The sequence below is a fragment of the Camellia sinensis genome, chromosome 4 (genome assembly GCF_055761805.1).
Source record: "Camellia sinensis isolate YWXY chromosome 4, ASM5576180v1, whole genome shotgun sequence".
NCBI classification, from domain to species: domain Eukaryota; kingdom Viridiplantae; phylum Streptophyta; class Magnoliopsida; order Ericales; family Theaceae; genus Camellia; species Camellia sinensis.
This window is the reverse complement of record NC_138964.1, coordinates 148,122,409-148,139,830: the sequence shown is the minus strand read 5'-3', so window position 1 is coordinate 148,139,830 and position 17,422 is coordinate 148,122,409.

Sequence of the window (17,422 nt, the reverse complement as noted above, 5' to 3'; positions counted from 1 at the left end):
TTAAAACATGACGAATAACTTAGACTTATCATATGCTAGAGTTGAATTATACTTGCCATATGATAGAGTTGAACTAAGTTGGCAATGTTTCCGAATGAAACATGTCGAGTAATTTGGACTTGCCACTACGGTAGAGTTGAACCAAGTCTGTTCTAGTTATATTAAAAAAGGCCGAGGTCGCAAGACTCGGCTAAATCTTAGTTTGAATCAAACATTGGCAAAAATTGGAGAGACATGCTTAATGTGAACATAAGTAATACTTAGGTTCACATTAGGGGGCAGGAATGAGGAATAGGCTAGATACTTGTTGAAATTTTTTACAACAATTTACAAGTTGGAGTCAGCCGAGGTAACCAGATAAGGGGATAGCCGAGGTATTTCTTTCCCAAGGTAACCAAAACAGTTGTCAAGATTGGAAGGATTGAAAGGGTTCAATCTTGGAAACACCTATTGAAAGTTACCAAGAGGAAATTTTATAAAGTGCCCATTGGCCGAGATCACAGTAAAAGGTGAATTCCAAGGTGAGTTGGTCCAAGGTGAATAACTAAGGTTGCACGTAAGGTAAAGTGTGTCCGAGGTGTTCTAAACCCGAAGTGATCATACAAGAAAGTTGTAGAAGTACAATAATATTCTAAAGTATGAAAACATGCAAGGAATAGAAGAAAAGCAGTAAACATACATGAAAAGAAGCATTCAACACTTAGAAGGAAATGTAAGACTTGCATTCAGAAGACAACTTGTTCGGGTACAAAAGAAGGCATATCGGCCAAATTGAAACTTAAAATTGTTCAAACAAAATGAAGGCATAACTGAAAGAAGAAAAGTTCAAAGTAAGGAAATAATTTTCTAAGTAAACTATTCTGCTTCGGCGGTTAACAGTGCTTCGGCCTCGGCAGATAGTTGGGCAGTCTTCTAGGCAGTCTTCTTAACCTCGATCTCGGCATCGATCTTGAGAAGAGTCTGGTCAAGGCTCTTCTCGGCGGCCTAGATCTCAACTTCAGAGGTGGCCTTCTCGGGAATGGCACTTTTGAGAACCTCGTCTTCGTCATCTTGAGTCAAGTCTAGGACTTGCTCATCTAGAGTGGGGGACTTGGCTCCAAGAGTGGCCTTTTCCTCTTCATTTGAATCTTCAACGTCGGCCACCTCCTCTTCGGCCTCGTCATTCAATCCCTCCGGAGTTGGAGGAAAAGGCACACTGAGTTGGTTGATGTCTTAGAGGTCGGAGTCCATTGGGACAGATAATTTGTTGAGGGCTACAGTCCACCCAAGGTGGAAACCCCGGTTGCATGCCTGGTTAACTTGGGCCTTGTATGCATCGTGAACAGCGGCTTGCCCTTCCGAGAATGCCTTCTCATCAGCCACCTTCATCTTGGCTTCCTTGGTCGCCAAAGCCTCTATGAGTTCAGCCTTAGCTTGAGAAGTTTTAACTTCACCCTCTTTTGCCTCGGCTCTGAGAACCTTGGCCACTGCTTCAGCTGCTTCGGCCTTTTCCTCGGCCAAATCTTGAGTATGTCTGGTAGCCTTGGCCTAATCTAGTAGAACTTTGATCTTGGCCTCGGCATTATTGAGAGAGGAGAGGAAGCTAGCGGCTTCTTGAGTTTTGTGCACTAACTCTTTCTTGAAAGCCTCAGCTTTCGTGGCAAAAGAGTGGGTGTATTGGATGACCTGCAAGAAAAGAAACAAACAAGTTAGTGAAATTTCTAAGTAAAGAAATCAGAGCAGAAAGCCAAAAACAATATAAGTGTTGGGTATTTACAAGAACAGAATGTTGCATCATCAACCTGAAGTTTTCATATTCGGTGATCTCGGCCATACGATTTAGATCGGTAGGCAGAAGAACGACAGCGGAGAGAGCAGCGCCGACCTCAATGCTATCAATGGCGTGTCGGCTTTGAAAAAGCCTGGGCCCTATGCACCTTCAAATCTCGGTCTTTTTGTTTACTGTTGGATAGATGGCTCAGCTTCGGCTGGCCTCTTCTCGACCGTAGAAGTGCCTTTCCCGATCTCGACCAATTTGGAGATCGGCACGGTATCTTCGAAGTCTACTTGGGTAGTAGAGGCCTTTGCCTTAGCTCTTTTGACTCTTTTGACTCTTTTGACTTGGGCTTTGGTTGGGACTGAGAGGCGGAGGAATGGACTGAAACCACTCCGGGAAAGTCGCCCAGGAGGTCTTCCACAATGACTTTACTGCGGCCCATGTCATCAGCGATTGCAGCGACGATGACTCTGGTGCTATAGTGGATCGCTGGAAAGGCAATTGGGGGATTAGCTAGGTCATAAGCCGATGCCTCAGAATCTCAACGTTTGCAGCTACGAGTTCAGTTGGCTAGAGTGTTTGGAGGAGCTCGGCGTCGGCGTTGACGCTGCGATGGTGGAATCAACTGAAGGGCAGAGGTGGAGGGTAGCTCTATTGGATCAAAAGAAGAGGTCTGGTCTGGCCTTGGTGATGAAGTAATTGGTGGAATAGTGGCTAATGGAGGAGTCTTGCTTCGGCAGGGAACGTCGGGCAAGGCAGATTTATATGTCATGATATAATTCAGCAGAAGGGGGGCTTTGCATTTTGGGATGGGAAGATCCAAGAGCTTCTTGAGACCTGGGCTTGGGAAGAAGGTCTGGCGAAGTCCTTTGATGGCCAAGGAAGAACTACAAGAAAGAGCAACAAACATTAGTACAGATAGATAAATTGGCAGGTCTTGAACAGAGATGGAGTTGATGGGATGACTCAGTTATTACCCTCATCCTCTCTGAAGACTCATCGGTGTAGTGGGTAGAGATGAAGATTGCTATCTAGTGCAAACTCCCAATTGCCCGAGACGATTAGATAGTCATCTCCTACACACTTGTTTGAATCTGGGAGGTCGGCTATAAGTTTGAAGGCGGTGGATATGGGTTTAAGGTAATATATGTAGCCTTTGTTAGACTTAAGGCAACACATAGTGTAATAGAACTGGATGTCGGCTAGTGTAATCTTAGCATTTTCTCGGCGAGCCAATTCAATTATACCTTTGATAACCTTATATAAGTTAATGGCTAACTGCATGGGGTTAAGTTTATAGTAATGGAGAATTTCCCTAAAAAGGGTGTCTAGGGAAAACCGAAGTCCACACTCGATAAAAGCAACTATGAGGAAAGGCATGGAATCTCCAACAGGCATGATAGAGTCCTCCTTCCCAGCCAACCTAATCTAAGTGTCAGTTGGAATGGAGAACTCTTGCCTAAAGTATTCTAGTTTGGCCGAGGTGTCTACTCTCCACCTAAACATACCTATGATGTCGGCTTAAAAGTATTTGGTGCTGGAGTTTAGAGAAAAGTGATTGGCAAAGGGTTAAAGACCTCGGCTAAACCCTAGAGGGCACTAGGGTGAGGGTTTCGAAGATCAAAGAGGGAGTTTGTTTCAGTTTCTCTAAAAGATATGAGTTCTATGGCAAATCTCAAACCTAAATCTACAAAGATGAATAGGAATCAGAGGCAAAAATCTAGAAACAAACAAGAAAAACAGAACAAGAATGTAATTCAGAACCAAGAAGGATTCAAAGTCAAATGAAAATCAAGAATTAGACAAAGCAGAAATATAGAGAGGACATAGATATGGCAAGAACAGTGCTGAAACATTCTAGTAAAACAATGACAAATTCATGATACACTAAACGGATTCAAGAACAAGATACTAATTCATAGTATCCAGAAATGTGAAAAATACAGAAAAACAGGGTACAGCTATTCAATGGCAATAGGTGCAATATAAAGGCAACACAGGGAACAAAAGTAAAGTAGATTGAAGCACAATAATTGACTTACAAATGACTAAATATGGCAATTGGAATAAGGAATTCAAGCAGCAAGGCACACACAAACAGATTCATGAAAGTATCGTGTATACAAATAGTGAAAGATAGAAATTAAAGAGGAGAAATAAGAAATTTACCAGTTAGAGCCAAAGAAACGACCCCGGAACAGTATTTGCTGGAGTCAGAAGGTGCCTTTGAACAGAACGGAACAGTTGAAAGCTCGCCAAAAGAGATGAATGGCACGGTTGCAGAAAGCTCGAACAACACGAAAATGGAGGTTAGAGAGAGAAAATTTGAGCACAAAGAGAGAAATCGAGTTTTGCAAAAGTAAGAAGTGAAAAGGCAAGAAGAGAGAGAGAGAGAGAGAGAGAGAGAGGGAAGGATTTTTTGTTAAAGATGTGAAAAGGTGGCAAAATGCAATAAAAAGCCTTGGACAACGTGCCTGTCAGGCGGCGTGGGCAGAAATAACACGCCCTGATAGCGCATGTCAGGTACGAACCAATAGCTATGGGACACGTGGAAGAAATGGTTGAAACGAACCATACGTGACAGCTCATGCACAGTTAGAACTTTTGAAATTCTTGAAGTAATAAGGCTATAACCTTGGCTAGAGAAACGACCTCAGTTAGGATGTTTGAAGAACTTGATTCTTGGTTCTTGACCCTTGATAAAGTGGACATTTGAGTATTGGGTATTTGAAACCGACGAAATGATCTCGATCGTGAAGAAGAAATGTAATTTTAGTTGACATGCTATATAGGCAAACAATGTAGGCTCCATTACCTCAAGTTGCCGAGGTAATAAAACCTAGGAGGCAGTTGTGGGGACATATTTTATGTAACGGCCCCATTTTCATGCCCAAATGGTAATACAATAATCATGGCTCTTTAAAGTAAAACTGATAATAAATCCTCATACTTACATTACATGATGTAAGTAGTCTTCATGTGATAATACAGTTAATCCAACAACAATTAATTAAACAACAAATACCTCCAAGGGTTTACAAGTTTCCAAGGCTTGAACCTTGTTACACAAAATGGTTATTCAAACCCACACATACAAAGCCCTTGGCTTACAATCAGAGTCACAGCAAATGAGCACATTATGCTCTCTGCACACGCTTCCACGCCTTCAGTTAGGCGGAAACACCACATCTTTTCTGGCACAAAAATCCCGTAGGGTGAGCATAAAGCTCAGTAGGAAATTCTGAACAAAATATATACATTTTATATAAGTCTCGTGAGATGGAATGCTTATGCCATGCTATGCCTTTTTGAAAGTAAAACACATCTTCATCTTTTGAAAACCATCATGCTCAATAATGTCATGCAATTTCAATTGCTCAGCATTTATCAAATTTTATTCAAGGGGCGGTAAATACAACTCCGTAAATCCCTAGGTCGGTGTCTGCAAGTAGACTATACAAGTACTACTAATTTGTCATTTTTACAGGCATTAACCGGAAGGCTCGACACCTCAAATCTGTCTTGCTTCTTCTTCTTCATTGGCTTTTCCTTCTGCATTTCCTTCCTCTTCTTTAACTGAATCTTCAACTATTTGCTTGAATTTGGCTAATGTTTTTTGTGCTTCTTTCTTCTTGTTTTTTTTTTCAAGACAATTCTCTTCAGATGGGGTTTTAGTTAGCTCCTCTTTATCTACCTATAACAGGAAGGTTTTTTTTATTAGAGAAATATTAAAATTTCACTGAGACTTGAGTGGCGATGCAAATGTAATCTGTCGAGTTATAAGAGACTCGATTGGCGTTTTCTGCAACTGTTTGGTCAAACTTTGTAGGTTCCACTTGGCACATCTTGGGAATTCGGTGGTGTTACTGTCTTCTCAGTCGATGATTTTTGCATGTTCATATAGCTAATATTGTGATAAGAATTGAAATATTTAAATTTCACCGAACACACCCTGTAACTTTCTCTGGAGTTTTGTGCAATGCTTTTATAGAATCGATCAATATTGTTGTTGTTGTTTCTGGTCAATCATACTTCTTTATTGCTTCAAGGGGTTCTACATACTTGACAAACTGTAGACGTCCCCGAACGCCCCGGGAGGGTGAGTCCCGTTTTGTTCATTTGTGGGGTCACTACAGCTCGGACTCTCAAATTGTCACGGTTCTTAATCTGAACCAAAGAGTCCAAATCCGGCAAATCATTTTGAGAAACAGATTTTTGAAAAGAAGTGTCAAACATGGACTGCTTTGCTAGATACAGAGTCGCCACCTAAATATTTTTTATGGGGAAATTTAGGAAACCCTGACTCGGTGCCGAAGGCCACATGTCCGTTATCACTGGAGTTTCTCGGCTTGGGAGCTAGGGTACGATTGGGGAAGGTCAGCTATGAGCACCCCCTCTCGCCCAATCCGAAGATCGGCCTCTACTAACCGTGATATCCGTTTTTGAAAACATTATGTGTTCTTACTCCAATTGTTAGCCTAGAATTACTATTTTATGCGCACAGCAAACAACTATAGACTAGATTGCCTAATTTGGAAAGAAACATTGCACATCCGTTTGTCTTTAAAAAAAAAGTACTTTGGAATTTGCTACTCGCAAGTAGGCTAAAATACGGTTTTCAACGAATTTTCCCAACTCAAACAATCCAACCTTCACCCACAAGCATTCAAACAATTTATAACACATAAGCATCTAGCCACATGGTAAGCATGCTATCAGGTTAACATTCACACGCATGCGAGATGCTAAAGCATAAATACTTACATCGTACTCCGTGCCAAAACAATAAACTAGTTAGCAAACATGCGTGATCCTAGTTCATGTCAAGTTGACTAATGCAGCACATGCAAGATGCAACTAGAGTAGGCTCGGCTAACCTAAACATGGCATGTGAAATGCAACCAAGTAATGCACGTATTCAATTTGGGATTGAAATACAAATGCAGTTAGAATGATGTATCGAACCCGGTGCATGCAAAACAAATGTATGGATACACGCATGCATAGCATAAGGTATGCTAATTTAAACATGCCCTAACCTACCATCATAAGCAGGTAAATAAAAGGGAAGAAAGAAGTGGGGGTTGGAAGACTTTCACACACTCACCCACACTTATTACAGAATTGCCCTCACTCGGAGGGTCCAAATAAATATTACAGTCCGAATAAATAATACTAAATTAATTATTACAAAATTTCTAATCTAATTAACAAATTAAATGCAAAGAGAGGATGGCCGCAGCCCCCGCCTCGGGATGCGTGAATGATGTATGCTCGGATTTATCTTCCCCCGAAAGCCCGAAAACCCATACCATGCCACTGCTGCCTCTGTTAATGCTGCCCTGCTCCTCTGAAAATTGCCAAAGTCTCAGGGTATCTTCAATGAGAACTGCATAACACCACCGGCTAAGTGAAATGACCACCGGCCATGGGAAATTTCCATCGGCTGCTTTCAAGTCCATCGGCCTCATATCCTTTGCTGGTCGGCATTCTTCAGTGCCGGTCGGCAAAAACTTCCTGCAGAAGCTGGTTTTTGACAGCAACAAGGACAGACAGTGCATGGCATAGAATTTCAAGCACATGTATGCGCGGGCACACTCCCTATCATGCAAGGGACTCAAGGGAGCATGACCGTCGACCCTCGGGCCATCAATTACGCATGATGGCCTAAGAGGCCAAGTTTTGCAACTTTGATATCAAATGAAATGCAAGCACAAAACGCATCAAAGGGCCCCAACCCCTATCATGATTGATCAAGAGACAAGGGATGCATGCTCAATGAAATGCAACCTAGGCATGGAGGCTAAGTATGCAACAAGAACATGCAAATGAGCAATGTATACTAGGCGCGCAACCTAAACATGTAAGTAAACATGGCATGCAACAACATGTGATGATGGATTAAAACTAACATGGATAGCTCGCAAGCATGCCAAAATCGGTGGCCATTAGATGAAAATGAGACTCTCGAAACGCGTGCACGCATGCACGCAAACCGAGGACCAAACCTAAGGCATAGTATGAAACTCTAACAAGGCATGGCGAGGCATGAAATATGGCATACAAGCATGTAATTTCAGCACTGAAATGTGGTATAAAACAGCCCCGAATCACGGCAAAATAGCACCCGATGCATGAAATGAAACCGAAATGCAAAACTAGGCCCATGCATTGGCCTATAGCTATATAAAACATGCATTATTCGATTATGACATGTGAAGACAGATTCTAGGAAGCCCCAAAAAAAGCATTTTTACAGTTTTAAACAAGGCCAAACAGCAAACACACATAGGGCAAAACTAGCATGCAAAAATGGCCCTAAATGTGAGATAAAGAAGCAACTCAAAGCTGCTGACCCCAAACAGATTAGGGCCCTTCAACAATGTTGAAGAGGGGCCCAAAATATGACCTTTTATAGTTGATGGCCAAGCCCAAAACAGTATTAAAGTATGCTCAAAATACTATGCAAGATTAAGGCCAAAAAAGAGCTACAACATAAAGTATACAAAGGGTGTCTCAAACAGCCATGGACCCTCAATGAAACATGAAGAGGGGGTCAAAATAGGGCTATTTTAAGTTTGGACCAAAGTCCAAAAACAGAGACACAATAGGCTAATAAATCATGCAAAAAAGGGGACCAAAGAGGGGTATAATGACAAGTGGCACATGGAGGTCCCAAACAGTGATGAGCCCTTCTTCAATGTTGAAGAAGGGCTCAAAATAAGCCTATCTACAGTTTACATCATGCTCCAAAACAGATCACACATAGGCCAAAAATACTATGCAAGATTATGGAATACAAAGGGGTAATGAAGCAAGTGCAAGATGGGGGTCCCAAACAGGGTAAGACCCTTAATGAAACAGAAAAATGATCTCAAAAAAATGATATTTCTAGTTATGGTCGGAGCTCAAAACAGCAAGCAAAAGGGGCTAAGAAAACTTGCAAAAATGAGCTAGAAAGAGGGAGAAATCAACTCACCCTTGAAGACCAATCCTTTGCTACCTCTTGGACCAAGAAAAGCTGCCTCCTAGCCTCTGAGAAGGCCCTCCAAGCTGCTGGAATGGAGTGGTGGTGTGGTGCTATAGGGTGTAGTGCAAATAGGCCAAGAACAAGGGTCTTTGAACACTCTAACACACCCAAATGTAGAGAGAGAGGGTGATATATATGTTATATGTATGTATTAGGTCTGATTTTGCTGAACCAAAACAATGGAGGAGGATGGGTTTCTTTTATAGAGCAAGGAAATGGCATAAAGCTTCTCAAAGAAGCTATACAAAAGGGTCAAAGGGACCAAGCTTCTAAGAGAAGCTAATGCAAAGGTACAAGCTTCTTGAGGAAGCCAAGAAAAGGGGTCAAAAGAAGCTTTGAGCAAAGGGTGCAAAAAAAAGGGTCAAAAGGGGTGCAACGGGTGCAAAACAGCCACACACGTGCATGGGGAGCAGAGTCTGTGCATTCCAGCTGGCACAGCTGGCATCCATTCAATCTGTAGAATACTCCAGAAGATCATCGGCTAGCAAAATTGGTCGGTCAGCCATCTTTTCTGGCTGGTCGGCCATCTATTTGGTCGGTCGGCCACTTGTTTTGGCCGATCGGCAAGAAAAATCTGCTCTGCAGGTCCAACTTCAAACGGGCATAACATCATATGAACTCCTTTTCAGGTCATTCTTGTGTCAAAATTGAAGCTCCGGAAGTAAGCTTTCCAATGGCACCAGCCTTGTATCAAAATTCCAACTGTGCAAAAAGTTATGCTTGTTTTAGTGAAGGCTGCTCAGTTTCGGTCCAACCGGGATGATGCCCAACTTCAACCAATCATATCTCCGCCCTCCGGTCTCGGATTTAAGAGATTCTTGAATGAAAAATGAAGCCTCGGAAGTCTTCTTTCCAACGGTGGTGGCCTCATACCTTAAATCAAAGTGTATAGACAAATAAGCTTGATTTAGCAAGGACTACTCGTCCCTCTCTTAGCAATTCTTGCCTATCTTCTTCTCCAACTTGGCTTCTCCCCTCTTCTCCTCTTTTCTTCAACTTCAAACCCCTAAGCAAGGTGTTTTGAAAGATTTTTCAAAGATTTCATCTCTCTTTCATTCATTTCCACTTTGTCCTTGCTCAGTTTATCGAAAAGCGCATTTTTTTGACAAAATGTGAGCCTCGGAACATCGTAGAAACTTTATTTCAAAAATGTTTTGAAAGAGAGGGTTTTAAGGTCTAAAAACCATTCAAAATAGCTTTGGTCCAAAATGGGGTGTGAAGTTGGGATTTGACCCTCTCATTGCCGAAGAAATTGAACCTTTGCCCTGTACACCTTTCATCATCGAGCAAACCATCAGTAGCGCCCAAGTCTTAAGGGCGGTCAAAAATTGGGTGTCTACACAAACAGCCACCTTATTGAGTTCCCACTTGTTGCAAAAAATAGGGATACCACATGTCTATCATCACCAAGAATGTCTTGGCTCGGGAACTTAGGTATGAGAGGGGAAGGTCATGAATTGAGCACCCCTACTCGCCTGATCAAAGATCGGTCTCTACTAATCATGATATGAATCTGTTGTATATTATATGCTGTTGTTCTAGTTATTAGGCTAGCATTACTATGCGATGCGCAAACACACAAGTATTGACTAAATTGCAAGAATTGGAACATTTTGATTTCATGTTTGTTTTGAAAATTGTTTTGAATATGTATCACTTGAAAAAGTGATCGCATATGAACATTACTCAAATTATTCCAATTCAAGCAATTAGCCTTCATCCACAGGCATTCAAATAGTTTATTAATTAAGCACTTAGCCTTATGACAAGTATGCTAGACATGGCAACATCAACATTCAATGCAATATGCTAAAGCGAGTAAAGGCTCACCTAGTACACTAAGTTGAAATAAACAAAAGAGTTAGAAAAATACATGATTCTTAATTATGCAATATGACTGATGCAACACATGTGATATGTAACTAATAGGCTTCGCTACTAATATGGCATATGAATCAATTTGATAGCATGTGGTCTAAGCACGTATTCAAAGAAGTATTAAAACGACAATGCAATTTAGAATAATGAATCGAGCCTCGGTGCATGCAATACAAGTGAATGTAAGGCATGAGATATGCTAAAAGAAACATGATGCCCTAAACTAACCATCATAAGTAGTTAAATAAAAGGGAGAAAGACGTGGGATTGAAAAACATATACATTATTACAACATTGCGCTCTCACGAAGGAGAGTCCGAATGAACTAACCAACAAACTAATTAAAGCTAAGCTAATCAATTAACAATTACAAAACGAAATGAATAAATAGCTAAACTACTTAACTATTTATTACAAACCAAATTAATTAACTATTCTAGCTAATTAAAATAAATACAACACGAGATAAATTAACTATTCTAACTAATTAATTACAAAGCCACTATTTTAAGCACAATACTAATATACTAATAACATAGATCCTGAGGATCGATGGAGGGCTTATGCAAGAATGCGGTTTCCATCCAAAAATGCCTCTGTTTCTGCTATTGAATGCCTCTATTGCAGAGTAAAACACTTGCATTGATTTCCACCTCCAGACCAACTCTGTTCTACTTCAAAAGGACATTTCTTGATTTTTCAGTGGTGGCCGACAGGGGGCCTACTGTCCACTGCTGATGGCCTGCCGGCCAGTGATGACCGAACTTCTTTGCTGCAATAGAGAGTAAACAAAGCAAAGACAGTGTATTCTCATGGGTTTGTCTGCACAATTTACCCCTCCTTATCATGAACAGCTCAAAGGAGTTGTAAGTTTGATTCACAAACCACCAATGGATGCAATTTCATTGTATGATGGCTTATGAACCAAATGTGCAATTTCAATAATTGTAATAAAACAAGACTCTCAAAACCACCTCCCTATCATGAAAGATCAAGGGAAGTAGTTGACAACAAATCTTGAATCATTTTCATCACTAATGAGTATGAAATGACTCAAGACTCAAGGGTTCAATTAACGTTCAATTGAACCCAAAACTAAATTATTATCTTGCACCATTTTTAGCCTCAATTTTATTACTTCATTTTAGATTACCATCCATTCTTTAGTCAATTGAGTCCAAAGGTGAATTTAAGTCCTCTAATGGAAAGAGGACTCAAACCAAGAGTTGGTTTAAGGCATAAGAGAGATGTCATGCCATTGATAATGAACCCCCAAAGGGATTAAACCATTAAGCATGACATCTCAATCTCATGCTTAAACAAACAAATAGTTTAAAACCACTTTCAAAGCAAAATAAAAGCCAAGAAAGGAGGGAGGTTGCAGAGGTGATTAAGAGTGATCGCAAGAATGGAAATCCATAAATAAACACCATCAACTCAAAGAAGATGGTGTCTAAGGCCTAAAACACCAAACTCATGTGGACGATTACACTACAAGCATGCAAAACAAAGCTTGAATACAGCAAACACTTAAAAATAGTCCTAAATAAGTCCTAAAACATGCTAGAATTAAGACAAAAACAGCTAGAATAATAAGCTAAAATAAGGATCATGCTAGGCTAGTAAGAAAAACACAAGAAGGGAAGGCTAGCCCCTCTAATTTTAGACTTCAAAACATGATTTCAGCCACTGAAATAACTCTAAAAATCATTGTTTAAAAGCTCAAAAAAAAGATAGTGCAAAGGTGGGAAACACAAGGGTAAAGGCCTTGAGAGCAAGGTGTAAAGAAGGGTGAACCGCCCTGTAGACGTCCCCGAACGTCCCGAGAGGACGAGTCTCGTTCTGTTCGTTTTGGGCTCACTACAGTTCGGACTCTCGAATTGTCACGGTTCTTAATCTGAACCAAAGAGTCCAAATCCGAAAAATCGTTTTGAGAAACAGATTTTTGAAAAGAAGTGCCAAACATAGACTGCTTTGCCACACACAGAGTCGCCACCCAAATATTTTTTTTATGGGGGAATTTAGGAAACCCTGACTCGTTTGCGTAAGGCCACGTGTTCGTCATCACCAAAGTTGCCTCGGCTCGGGAACTTGGGTACGATTGGGGAAGGTCAGCTATGAGCACCCCCGCTCACCCGATCAAAGATCGGCCTCTACTAACCATGATATCTTGTTTTGAAAGCATTATGTGTTCTTATTCCGGTTATTAGCCTAGAATTACTATGTTATGCGCACAGCAAACAAGTATAGACCAAATCGCCTAAATTGGAACAAAACATTTCATGTTTGTTTTGAAAATGGTTTGCTACTCGCAAGTAGGCTAAAATGCAGGTTTTGCTACCCTCAAGTGGGCTTTAGAAAAGATGGTTTTGCCACTATCTAGTGGGCTTAAAACTCACAGTTTTAATGCATTATTCCAATTTAGGTAATTCAACCTCCACCCACAGGCACTCAAGCAGTTCATCAAATAAGCATTGAGCCTCATAGTAATCATGCTATCATGTTAACATTCACACTCATGTGAGATGCTAAAGCATAAAGAGCACACCTAGTACTCCGTGCCAAAACAAGAACTTGTTAGCAATTATGCATGATCCAAGTCCATGTTTAAATGCCTAATGCAACGCATACGGAATGTCACTAGAGTAGGCTCGGCTAGTCTATAAATGACATGTGAAAATGCACAAGTAGCATGTATTCAAGTTAGATTTGAAATAATTATGCAGTTAACATGATGCGCCGAGCCTGGTGCATGCAAGACTAATGAATGATGCACACATGCATAGCATAAGGTATGCTAAAGTAAACATGTCCTAATACTAACCATCAAAAGCAGGTAAGTAAAAGGGAGAAAGAAGTGGGGGTTGGAAGACATGCACACACGCACCCACACTTATTACAGATTTGCCCTCGCTCGGAGGGATCAAAAGAATAATACAAGTTAATTAACCTACAAGCTAATTAAATATTACAGACTAATTAATTAATTAACAAATTAACTAATCTAATGAAAGCAGTAAACAGCATCGGGAAGAGGGCCCAATGCAATGCGCGCTCGGAAAGTCACTACCATGCACACGCTGCCTCTACTTTGACTGTTCTGCTTCTCTGAAAATTGCACAACTCCCAAGGTTGCTTCTCTGAGTACTGTGGAGCACCACCGACCAAGTGGGAACACCACCGGCTGTGTTCGGATGGTCATCGGCCATTTGTTGAACTCTCAGCCAAACATGTTTTGCAGGTCGGCACCCAACACTGCCGGCCTACCAATTCTTCCTGCTGAAACCTGCAACTGACAGCAGCAGAGGGAAAAACGTAGCATGGCAATGCATTTCAAGCAATGTATGCACCAATCACACCCCTTATCATATTCATGACTCAAAGGGATATGATTCTCGATTCTCGGACCACCAATCGCGCATTTCCATGCATGATGGCCCAAAGAATCAAGTGTGCATTTCGATTTCAAATGAAATGCAATGCACATAAACAAACCAAGGGGATTTCAACCTCTATTATGGCTTGATCAAGAGGTGAAGCATGCATGCCAATGCAATGCAATCCTAAGCATGTGAGCCTAAGTGTGCAATATAGGCATGCAAGCAAGTAATGCAAAGATGCAACTAACTAAGCATGCAAAGTGTAACAACAACATGCACACATGGAAGGTGCAATATGGACAACATGTTAGATACAAAGCATGCCAAATGCAACAACACAAAAGTGTGCAACAATGTGTCATGAGCCAAGTATCTACATATATAAGTATGCATGCAAACATGGCTTAAAACTTTAAACATCAAAAAGTAACTCTCAAGCACACTTAAGAGGATGCAATCATGGACAAATGGCATGCACCTTAAGCTTTGAAATTGCATAGAAAAGAGGTGCTAGACAACTAATCAAAGCAATCAAAGCATGTAATTGGTCCAAGGACCTAAAGCATGATCATATGACACATGAAGCAAATGACCAAAATAGATCAAAACAGTCGTAAATCATGTTAAGGCAAGTCCTAAAAAACACCAAGATGGCATCTAAATGATCTACACATGGAGGCATGCACAAATGCTTAAACATGGAGCATGCAACACAACCTCTTAAAGCATTAAAGGAGCCTTAAATGCAAGCATGCAAGCATATTATAAGGACTGAAATAACATGGTAAGTGGTTCCAAACCACTGAAACACTGCAAGTAATGCATGCTACACACTCACACAACCAAGGCTAACAAGCCAAAATGCAAGGTGGCTATACTAAGCATGTGATGGTCGACCAAAACAACCAAAGATAGAGCTTAAGCATGCTAAAACAAACACAAAAGCTTCACAAAGCTTGGCCAAAATCATGCTAGAACAAGGATCAAAACCTAAAGCATGTTAAGACCTAAACATGGCATTACAAGGCATGTATGCTAAGCAAGCATGGTGTACCAAAACCAACTAAAAAAAGAGGCATATTATGACATAATAAGAATGAAAATCAGCTAAGGCATGGCCAGCATGAACCTAAACAATATGCTCTCTCAAGAGGCTAAAATGACCCTTTTCAAGGACAAGGAGAGGGGGTGGCCCTCTCCTTCCTAGGACCTCAAGGCACGATCCTCACCTCTGAAATCCCTCAAGATTTCAGTGGTGAGGAGGCCCAAACACAATGGTCCCGGAGCTCAACCGAAATGGCACAAAATGGAGCCTTTCAAGGCTTAAGAGGGGTCAAACAACCCCAAAGCTTAAAACGCCCTTAACAAACTATTTAGAGTAGGTAAAAACACAACTTTTATATGTTATACACTAAGCTCAAAAACGGATGCAAGATAGGTAAATAAGCTATGAAAAAATGGGGAAAAAAGGGACAAGTTTCTTACCCTTGTAGACCCTCTTCACCAATGGCGAACCAGCTGGTTCTTCAAGCTCAAACCAGCTCCACAACTCCAAAAACAACCCTTAAGGGCCTCAGCTCCAAGAAAAGGTGTGATGGTGGGCGTTTGTGTGCAAAACTAAGACAAAACACACACAAAACACAAGAGAGAGAGAGAGATATAGGGATGGAGGATATATGAACCCTAACCCTAAAACTCAAAACCCTCTGAAAATGTTGTCTAAGTTCTTTAACCCTAGAACAAGAGAGAAGGGGCCTCCTCTTATAGAGCTTCAATCTTGTAAGCTTACAAGACAAGCTAGCTAAGAGGGAAATCCCTCCATACACGTGTATGGAGGGGAGCCAAGTGCATGCCAGCTGCATGAAAATATCTGCAAAAGCAGATGCACAGTAATCGGCCGGCCAAAAATGCAATTGACCAAAAAAAGATAGCCGGCCGGCCATCTATAGTGCCGGCCGGCCAAACATTTGGCCGGTGGTAACAAAACTTAGCCGGTGGCCTCAAGCCATGGCCGGTGGAGTGTGAGGATGGCCCACAAGCCATTCCCTGCCCCTCCAAGGCAAAGCACAAGTGTTTGGTGCAAAACCAAACACAAAACAGTCGAGTCAAGGGATCCTGAGGCAAGGCGCGTATCCGAGACCTCCGGGAACTCAAGACGAATACAAACATGGATGATCACTGAGTGTTCAAGCGGTGACGTCCAAGTCTTGAGGACGGTAAAAAATGGGGTGTCTACAGTTGCCCCTCTTTGTTAGAACTCGAAAGTCATAACAATGATGGGAGTGAATGTCAAAGCCCAGAGACGACCCATTTTTGACAAGGCTGAAGACTTAGATAAACATGCAAGACAATCGAGATATGCGCCCGAAGGCAGGGCAAATGCAAGACAATGCACAAAGCCGAACATAGCTTATGATCATGCAAAGAAAGCTGTAACAAAGCATAATAATGCAACAATTTTAAGCTAGCATACACCAAACTGCACTACAATGCAGAAAGGATGTAAGAGAATTATGCAATTCTCGATACGTCTCACTCGGAGAATACAATACCTGTCTGGTTTGTCTGGTTGCACCAGCCTCAAATGAACCGTACATACAATATCGTGCCTGAAAGAGAAAGAAAACTTAACAGGTATGATATCGTTAGCAACATGCATAACATGCAAAATGAATGCAAAATGATATGCAATATATATACAAAACTATGTATAAACAATGCAAATGAAAATGCAATGCAATTGAAACAATGCAAACAATATGCAATGCAATTGAATCAGGATCAAATCCTGAGCGGTTCAAAACCACACAAATGTCAAATAGATTGATGGAGGTAACAAGTCCGTCTACCATAGAAAAGGTCACACAAAACTATGAGTGATGTAGACGGACGTAAAAACAAGTAATTGGGTGGAATGACATAAGTGGGGAATGATTCGCTAACGAAAGAACATGATCCTAATGTTGGATGCAAAAATTACACTACAATGTAATATGCACGATGGATATGGCGCGCGGGCCAAACCAAATCTTGCCTAGGAAAGGCATGGACACAAACAAACCACGTCTAACATAGAACGATCATACAAAACTATGAGTGTATAGACGTGAAAAGTATGGGCACATACCAGTCCAAGCTCAACAAGGAAAGGCGCAAACCCTAGATGGAGGTGATGCAATGAATGCATGCAAGCTATAATGCAACATCTACAATATGCAATGGAATGGATATAGTGGATTAAGGCCTACGGCCAAACCGTATCTTGCCTACGAAAGGCATGGACACAAACAAACCACGTCTAACATAGAACGGTCATAGTGTATAGATGTGAAAAGTATGGGCACATACTAGTCCAAGCTCAACAAGGAAAGGCGCAAA